The following is a 10632-nucleotide window of genomic DNA, read 5'->3' on the forward strand; positions in this document are numbered from 1 at the left end:
CTTGCAGAGCATTGAAGATACATACTTTGGGGAAATAATGCTACTCAGTAGGTTAATGACACATTGCATCAACATATGCTTTCTTTTATGAATTTTACAGATTTTTTTTCAGATTGCTATTTTAATATTTTATCCCACGCTAAGGAAAAAAGGTGAAACATGGGCATTCAATTGACCTTCACTATTCCATTCATTATTTGAATATCTCTATTCTAATATTTCTTGCTCAGCTTAATCCTGTGTTTATATATATTTTTCTCCGGTTCAGGTTTTCTCCATGTGATTTGTTATTCCTTTTCTAGTGACCAGCTATTTTTAAATGCTGAGGTTTACCTGCAAATCTGTCAGTACTTTTCTTAATGCAGTTTAATATCCTGTCTGTATTGACATTTTGCATAAAGCAGGCATTAAATTGATTTCACTTCACTGACATCCATTCCTCTTTTTGGCTGGTCATATCAACATAGAGGCTTCACAGGCCTTCAGCTCCTCCTTTCAACATGCAGTACTTTCGCCTTATCTACATTTCATTTCACCTGCCATCATGACCTAATTTATCAGCTACAGTTATAGCATGTCTATTCATTATGGTACATTAGATATGTTTGTATTTTAGACTACATATAAAGGACATTTTGCACTTTCTATTTTTTCCTAGCCATAGGGAAATATGTCTAATGAACTGGGGAAAACAAAAAACAAAAAAAACACACAACTTGGCAATAAACTTTTTTTCAGCAATTTCATTAACCACTTATGTAGTATACAACAAAATTACATCCATCAGTGCTGTAAGACAAGAACAGAAACAAGCAATGCATTATAAAAGCAGTTATAGAGGTCACCAGTATTAGCGGTCTTGAAGGCTATTCACACAGAGCTAATAGTCTCGAGAACTGTTGCAAGCTGAATCTCATTTCTTCAGTACTTACTACTTCCAGTTAACTGAAGAGGGATCCACATTCCTGAAATTACAATCACTAGTCTTCCTTTTCTTGGGGGACTTCAACCTACCAGATATCTGCTGGCTACAGTACAGCAGAGAAGAAACAGTCTAGAAGGTTCCTAGAGTGTGTGGAAGATATGGTACTTACATAGCTGGTGAGTAAGACAACTAGGGAAGGCACTCTGGCTGGAGGCTGTCTAGGGCACAGTAATCATGAAATGGTAGTTTTCAATTCCTGGAGGATGAGAGTCAGCAGAAATGCTACTGTGGACTTCTAGAGGGCAGGCTTTGACTTGTTTAGGAGACTATTTGACTGAGTCTCTTGGGAGGCAGTACTGAAAGGCAAAAGAATCCAGGAAGGCTGGATGCTCTTCCAGAAGGAAATCTTCAAGGTGAAGAAAGCAAGCTGGGTAAATCATACCCAAAATATTAATTGGGCAAGCCATGATGGAAGTGTAATTTTATTTAATAATTTTTCAATATCTATGTGCCTAAAAGTGTAGACCCATGAAAATCAAAATTATAGTGTCTCCTACAGAATTCTTTCTTCAGCCCAGAGAACTACCTACCTATATGCAAGCAGATTTCACATTTTCTGGGAGAAGATGTGATTTTGTTAATTTATCTAGGCACTATGTAACCTCTCAGCACATTCAATGTGCATTTTGGAAATGCAAGAGGTTCAGAAAACTTTACAGATGCTTTACAATAATTGAATATGCTCATATCTGTGAGATCTAACTGCCTAGATCTTTGGGGAAAGAAAATGTAAACCAAAATTATTTGCAAGAATATTAATTCTTTAGGAAATACTAAAATGACCAAAATAAGTTCTTCCCAAACTTCATAAATACCTTAGGGTGTATGAGTACAATGTGACTTACAGGTAAGAGGCATTTCCAACTGAGATAAAATCCCACTTAAGAACTACTAATGTAATTTAGCAGGCTAATAAACTTTGATCATACGTTGAGAAATCTGGTACAGAGAGCAAAAACCAGCTTCTTTCACTAATTGACTGAAAATGGATCCACTTCTGCTCTCATGAATCCTACCTGGCACAGCAGTGTTAGCAATGGATGGACCTGCTATGGGGGGGGAGAAGGAAGGAGGTGGAGAAAAGGCGAAGACAAAGGTTGTTCCTGCAGTCAGGCACCTATCCATATACACTGTGAGTTACTGTGCTGTGATCTTCTAATATTTGTATATTTTTAAATAAAAACACTAAGTTTAGCAGTATTTGTTTCTTATGTCTCCATGTGTTCTCAGATGAGATGACCTATGTAAGAGCAAAGCAATTACCATCAAAGAACTATCCCAAGCATTGGGGACATTTATAAATACTTTCTGCAGAGTTTTCTTGATAAACATTTCAGGGTCTCATATTTTCAAAGTAAGATTTGAGGAGAGTGTTTTTATGCTGTTCCCCACTCCCAACTGTTAATGAACCTTTTCCAGGATTTATCTTTTATTTTGCACAATCAATGGTATGCAGATTGTAAGTCTCCATCAGTCCTAAAACGAGGCACTTAGCTGAGCCTATCAGCCACAAGAATAGTAATTACTAGGGATTTGTATGCATGGCTTATTTCTCATTTGTCTTCCCTTGCAGGCCTCCCAGCACCAAGAACAGCTGTGCACTGAACTGCATAGATCAAGCAGGCTACTATATTTACCAGAGTGCTCTTCTTTCCTCTGTTGCCAAAAAAGTGGTCAGACATAGCACAGCAATTTATACTGCTGAATTTTATTATCATAATATTTTTGGGTTTTTTTTTTAATTCATATGCCCAATGCCGTTATCTGTTGAGGAAGAATAACAACATTTTAATACAGATTTTAAATTCCCTATATTTGAATTAGGTGTTTACATTTCACAGTGGCATAATTTAACTCAAATTCAGCTTTCAGCAATCACTGGAACATTTCCCCACAAGTTCTTACCCACAGGGCTAGAAGCCAGCTTACAAAGTTTCTCAAGTTTCTAGCCAAGGACATAATCGGCATCTTCTTACAGTAGCATCACGAGGCCAGCACTCCTCCATCAGCCTATGTAGCTTCAGGGGCCCAATACCCACAGTATTTGACACATCTCATTACATCTTGCCACAGATTGTGAAGCATTTCCTGGTAGTCAGCATAGTCGTCAGTGACTTTTTATAATTTGAGACAAAAAGGTGTTTCATCATCTAATTAGACTTTCAGCAATATAAATGCCTTGTGATTTACTAAGATCTAGTTGCTTATTTAATTCCAGTAGTTGATTTTGTACTAAAACTTATCTTTTGGAGGTCCTGGTATAAAGATTTCCAGTTTTGACATACTTGTATTCTTTGTTTGATTCCAATAAATAATTATCCTTACTGTCCCTTCTTCATTCACTCTACTGTCCTATATCAGGGTCTACCATCTATAAGGATGTGTGTCTAATTCCAAGATCCATGACTGCAAGATACTCTGATGACTGCAGAGGTAATCAGGACATCAAGAGAAGCTTTATTGACACTGAATAGTAGACCTTTGTTCTGACATTTTAAATACATTACTGGCATTGCAGAAAACTCTAAATAGCCTAATCTTAGTTATATTCAGTCTCCACTTTAAAACTGGAAAGTCCAACGACACATAAGCATAAAAATAGCCCACTAACATGTAGCTAAAATTTACAAATGCAAGTTCCAGATATGAAAGACATTAAGAAATTGAAAATCTTTGTCATTCCAAAGTATTTAAACGTTCTGGATGAAAGATAAACAAATGTGAATGTAAAAAAAGTTACAAAAATGCCTATATAAGTAACTTCTTACTCCTACACTAGCAAGAGCACAATTGAAGCATAACTATAGATAGATAGGAAAAGCCTCACGCTCGCAGGCCCTTGTTCTCATGGGGGACTTCAACCACCCTGACATCTGTTGGGGTGATGGTACGGCCTGGCACAAGTAATCCAGGAGGTTCCTCAATTGTGTGGAAGACAATTTCCTTCTGCAAGCAATAGAGGAGCTGACAAGGAGAGGTGCCCTGCTTGACCTCGTGCTCACCAATAGGGAAGGGGTCGTTGGAAATGTGACGCGAGATCCTCAGGACAGTGAGAAGAGCATGCAGCAAGCTCACTGCCCTGGACTTCAAGAGAGCAGACTGGCCTCTTCAGGAATCTCCTTAGTAAGATTCCATGTGATATAGCCCTAGAGGGCAGGGGGGCCCAAGATTCTTGGTTGATATTCAAGGATCACCTGCTACAAGCTAGAAGGAAGTGCAGCAGGAGGGCCAGGAGACCTCCTTGGATGGATAAGGAGCAGCTAAGAAAAATTCAGAGGAAAAAAAGAGGCTTATAAAAGCTGGAACCAAGGACACACAGCCGGGGATGAATACAGCAATGTCATCTGGGAAGCTAGAGACCAGTTAGAAAAGCTAAGGACCAGTTAGAATTAAACTTGGCTAGGGATGTTGAGGATAACAGGAAGGGATTCTATAGGTATGTAGTGAGCAAAAAACAGACTAATGACAACATAAGCACCCTCCAGAAGCTATCGGGAGAACTGGCTACACAGGATTTGGAAAAGGCTGAGGTTCTGAATGACTTCTTTGCCTCGGTCTTCACTGGCAAAAGCTCTGACCGCAGCACCCAAGTATTGGAAGGCAAACACAGAGACTGTGAGAATGAAGACCTTTGGCCCACTGTAGGACAGGATCTGGTTCTAGACCATCTTAAAAACATGAATGTGCACAAGTCCATGGGACCTGATGAAATCCAGCTGCAGATCCTGGAGTAGCTGGCAAATAAAGTTGCTAAGCCACTATCCATCGTATTTGAAAAATCATGGCAGTCAGGTGAAGTTCCCTAGGACTGGAAAAATTGAAATATAACCCCCATTTTCAAGAAGGGGAAAATGGATGAGCCAGGGAATTACAGACCAGTCAGTCTGACCTCTGTGCCTGGCAAAATCTGGGAGCACATTCTCCTGGAAGGCATGCTAGGGCACATAAAAAACAACAAGGTGCTTGGTGACAGCCAGCATGGCTTCACTAGGCAGAAATCCTGCCTGACCAATTTGGTGACCTTCTATGACGGGGCTACAGAAGTGACGGACAAGGGTAGAGCAGCTGATGTCATCTACCTGGACTTGTGCAAAGCATTTGACATCCTTGTCTCTAAATTGGAGAGACATCAGTTTGATAGGTGGACCACTCAGTGGATAAAGAACTGGCTGGATGGCCACACACAAAGAGTTGTGGTCAATGGCTCAATGTCCAGTTGGAGACCAGTAACGAGTGCTGTCCCTCAGGGATCAGTGTTGGGAGCAGTCTTGTTCAACATCTTTGTTGGTGACACGGACAGTGGGATTGAGTGCACTCTCAGCAAGTTTGCTGATGACACCAAGCTGTGTGGTTCTGTTGATACGCTGGAGGGAAGGAATGCCATCCAGAGGGACCTTGACACGCTTGTGAGGTGGGCTGATGCCAACCTCATGAAGTTTAACCATGCCAAGTGCAAGGTCTTACAGCTGGGTCAGAGCAATCCCAGGCAAAGCTACAGGTTGGGCAGAGAAGAGATTCAGAGCAGCCCTGAGGAGAAGGACTTAGGGGTGCTGGTTGATGAGAAAATGAACATGAGCCTGCTTCTGTGTGCGCTTACAGCCCAGAAAGCCAACCGTATCCTGGTCTGTATCAAAAGGAGTGTGACCAGCAGGTCGAAGGAGGTGATCCTGCCCCTCTACTCTGCTCCTGTGAGATCTCACTTGCAGTATTGTGTGCAGTTCTGGTGTCTTCAACATAAAAATGACATGGAACTGTTGGAACAAGTCCAGAGGAGGGCCACGAGGATGATCAGGGGACTGGAGCACCTCCCATATGAAGACAGGCTGAGAAAGTTGGGGCTGTTCAGCCTGGAGAAGAGAAGGCTGCATGGAGACCTCATAGCAGCCTCCAGTATCTGAAGGGGGCCTGCAGGGATGCTGGGGAGGGACTCTTCATTAGGGACTGTAGTGATAGGACAAGGAGTAATGGGTTAAAACTTAAACAGGGGAGGTTTAGATTGGATATAAGAAAGAAATTCTTTACTGTTAGGGTGGTGACACAGTGGAATGAGTTGTCCAGGGAGGTTGTGAATGCTCCATCCCTGGCAGTGTTCAAGGCCAGTTTGGATGAAGCCTTGCGTGTCATGCTTTAGTGTGAGGTGTCCCTGTCCATGGCAGGGGAGTTGGAACTAGATGATCTTAAGGTTCTTTCCAACCCTACCTAGTCTATGATTCTATGATTTCGGATGGTTTCAATTGAACGTACTAGGGAAGTCTGCTGGGAGTTTGCTAGAATTTTTGGCACAAAGTCCTTGAAGTATCTGAAGGAACTAGAAAACATTTCACACATTGCTAGACCAAAATAATTAATGAAGAATAATTAAACATTTCAAAAGGCTAACATGTGAAAACGCATGCAGTGAGACAAATAGGAGATGCAGTAGCTGCAACCCAGAAAGATGTGGAATAATTCACACATGAAACAGCACACTGAGAAGCTGGAAAAGTTCAACAAGTATGTACATTATTCAGTATATAAAATGGTAAAAGAATATGTTAATACTTGTTAATCACTAAAGTCAGTGCAAACAGAATAAAGAAGAGTTGGATTACTTAACTGTCAGGTTTGTAGTAGATTGAAGATTATATCTGCACACAGGTTTATATTCACTGCAGTTGCCTCAGCTTTTCTAGATTAGCATGTATGTTTTTCTAACAGTGGAAAAAATAAGGATAGTGGTTTATTCTGGACAAAAAGTTAATGGCCATTCACAATTCATAGCTGTTTGAGAACAACAGCAAAAGTTCTTAGGACTGGAGACAGTGAAACATCCTGCTGTAGGGTGCTGACTGCTGCAGTGACACCTGAGCGGTAGAAGGACAAAGGAAAAGGTTGAAAAAGGCATGTATAAGACAGCCAGGTACTGTTCAGTGAGTTGCTGACCTTGCAGTATACTTGTAGTTTCTAAAGAGATTTAGTCCTGGTAACTGCAGCTTCAACAACAAAGCCAAGCAGCTGCTGGTGGAGATAAGCAGTCTAATTTACTGCTGAAAAATGGCTTCTAAAGGATTCAAAAGAAGTCCTTATCTGGAGGTGTTCCTGAGGGGTGTCAGACAGTAAGTGAGCTGCCGTGATACTGGTACCCTCTCAAGGGTCCAGAAGAGTCTGAGGTGCAGAAACAGCCAAGTAGCTGCCCAGCTGGGAGGTGACTCAAGGAGACTGGGGAAGCAGCCATCTGTAGACAGAAAGACCTTGACTAAGGCAAAGACTGTGTAAAACAAAAAGAATGGCACAACTGCAGAAATACTACTGCATCCAGCTGAAAGCGACTGAGGGATAGAATCTACAATTACACTTTTTCCTCTTTGTCAGAAATATACAGGGGCTGTATACAAGTCCTCTCTATCACGATCCGGTGGCCTGCATTCAAACACAAAAGATTACATAAATTATTTAGTATTTCTGAATAAGGGCAATTCTTTGTGGCTGTTCTGTGCCTTTGCTCTCAATGAGTCATTTTTAGGAGGGGTGATCATGCACATTATTTGACAACAAGCTTCTGAAGACAATAGTTCTTTCATGTCAACTATATCCTGTTTAGACCAGCAGATTAGACTAACACGTGACTGACATTTAGTAACAGTGAAGGTTTTTCAGAGTTAAAAAGAAAAAGGGGCATCTTTCAGTCCCGAATTCTAAAAGGGAGTCCTAGAATTGGCTTTATTTCTTAGAAATCTAGATATTGGAAATCTGTAAACTTTTTTTTAAAAAAACAAAAAAAAACAAGCCAAAAACAAAAAACAGAGTTTGTATTTTAACACTGAATAACTAAATACAGCTCATACTTCAAAAGGCTTTTTTTGTAACTCCTTAGAAAGGAAATGTTACAAACAAAAGGCAAATAAAGAACTCTCAGATACCTCAACTTACTCTTCTACAGAAAAGAAAAACGATTTCAGAAAGGGATAGATGTACATAAAATAATTTCTAAAAAGTCTACCTTTAATTTTTCAGGCCATCCTGCCATTACCTATGCAGAAATCGGAAGCTGTGGCATACACTGGAATTGAGTGAATACTCAAGAGTACACTGATTTTTTTCCCTCTGCTTGTCCCTACTCTTTGTTACCTAATAAAACTGATTAAATAATCCTCAATGTGACCTTTCAAAAATTGTCTTTGTTAGTTAAATCCCTCTTTGTTATCTTAGACCCTCTTATCTATATTTGACCAACTCATTTCTTTTAGATCTGTCCCCCTGTTAATTGCTTTTTAAATTTACCTTTCCTAAGTTGATTTTTTTCTGCCTGTTACTGTGTCTTGTTTTTTTCTTTTGATTTTTCTTAGTTGTAAGATTTTATATTTGCCTGATTCACTATTCTAGAGTCATTTATCATCATTCTTTCTGATTGTCATTATTTTATCGGTTTTCTGTTTAATTTGGTGATTTATTTTATATCCCAGCCTACTCACAGCAACATTTTTTGATTAGTTCATTTTCCATTTATTTTTAATCTTTTCTTCTCTTTCCATGACTCAGCCTGTGTTTCCCATACTTTGTTCTTTTTATTGTATTTGTAGCTATTTTTCGTGTGTTCAGCATCAACTACTAGAACTTTCTAAGGGCATGAATCCAGAGAGACAGCTTCTGTGCTGAATGGGATGATGTCAGCAAAGCAGCTTCTGAAAGCACATTTCATTCCACTGACTACTGTTAACAATTAGGAATCACAAAACAAATTGGTCTGTTATATCTGTAAGATATAGCCTTTGAATCTGTCTCCTGCAATTTGTTTCAATTTTATTCCACATAGATTTTGCAATTCTATGGCAAATTGGTGGAGCTGTTCAAAACAAACACATTGCATGATTCTACAAGAACTAATTTAATGGCAGCCAGCGATCATGAAATCACCACTTCAAATTAATTAGCAAGTCAACATCACTGCAGTTGCAAAGCAATCCTTTTTACTTTCAGTTTTGGAGATAACTTTCATGCTTAGAGCAATGCAGATTAATTTCAAAGTACCATGTCAGCACTGCAAGAGTAATTACTGTGTGAATTTAGTGTTATACTGCTTTAAACCCAAGCATCAGAAAAACAATTATATTGATTCTCCATTACCTTTCTCTATTGCAAGTATAATTTAATAAAGGATAAATGTCCTCTTTTTATGTTATACTCAACCCCTTGGACCTCAGTAAGGTTTCTTCCAACTCATAGCAATCACATCCTACATACAGCATGACTTCCCAGTCAGGTCAGTTTTCTGAATATCACACTGACACTATATATGAGCGATATATATTTCATAGCAATTCAAAATTGAATACTAAAGCCTTAGTAGGAAATTAAACTAAAAAACCAAAAGATTCTGTCCCAGAATTTCAAGAAAGGATCGTTGCCACTGGTGTGATTTATAAGATAATTAAATGTGCTTTCCAACCCAATTTCTCATGTAATATTTTTATGACAGTTTATTCATAGATTATTTCCTTTGCTGTTAGTGTCAGATCTTGTAGCCTGGTTTCCATTATAGCACAAGCTATTACATAAAGAGGTCAATAAGTCCTAAAGAAAATTTCTATCACATCTTCCAAGAGATATCCACCACTGATTTTACAACATTAACACTGGAAACTTCGAATTCTTTGGCAGTTGTTCTTGTTGTTTATCAGCCTTGTTGTTAAAATGCCATATTTGTACTTAGAATATTTCTGGCCTTAATAACCAAGCACAGATTATTGTTTTGCTTGGTTCCACTAAGAAGCCTTTATTATTTAGTATTGTTTTCCCTTCAAGTGCTTATACACTCTTATAAAGCCCCCTTCCATATGATAAACAAGTCCAACTTTGTCAGCATCTCAGGATATATTTTAGTGAACAAGCTATGTCTGATGAACAGGATTTAATTTAGCATGGCCCACGTTAACAATCATATTGCAAAAGTCTGCCGGATGTTGTGTGTCTTCACTCAGTGCTCAATTCGCTGATTTAATACAGAAGGACTTCTGGACACATACTTCATGTTCTTTGTGTTGCTATAAGAGAAGGCAATCGCTTATTGTATACAGACACACAGAGCTGTCGCATTGGTCAGTATGTTCCTGAGAAGTGTGAGAGTAGCAAACCAAAGTCAAATATCTGGCCTTCAACCTATATAGGTCAGGAATATATATAAATCTCATTTGTGTGCATCAATATAAAATCTTGTTTGAGAGATTATATGAATACATTTAAGACTCTTTTGAGGGGCACCAGAAAGCTTAATTGACTACATTATTGATAGAGTGCCATTCAGGGGCATTGGTGCATTAACTATGCAACAATGATGTCTGTTAAATATTTTCTTCAGCCTTAGAGTCATTTTTGTGATTCTTCTCAACCTCTCTCTGTTCTTCCAACTTTATTTTTTAAAGCATTGATGTCACAGCTGCATAGACTGTGTTGAGAGGTAAAATCATATTTCCCGCTCATAGTTCTGGGGTTTACACACCATAAACCTTCTGTTACAGCACATCACAGATGCAGACCATGTTGCCTCTCTACTAAAACCTGTCATTGTTTTCCAGGATACACCCTTTGTCCTCTTGAGAAATACCTACAGTCTTATTCCTCTTTGTGTGTCCTTCTAGCAGTTTGTATAAAGTTACAATGTGTTTCATTGA

Source organism: Melopsittacus undulatus, chromosome 2, assembly GCF_012275295.1.
Source record: "Melopsittacus undulatus isolate bMelUnd1 chromosome 2, bMelUnd1.mat.Z, whole genome shotgun sequence".
Classification (NCBI taxonomy): domain Eukaryota; kingdom Metazoa; phylum Chordata; class Aves; order Psittaciformes; family Psittaculidae; genus Melopsittacus; species Melopsittacus undulatus.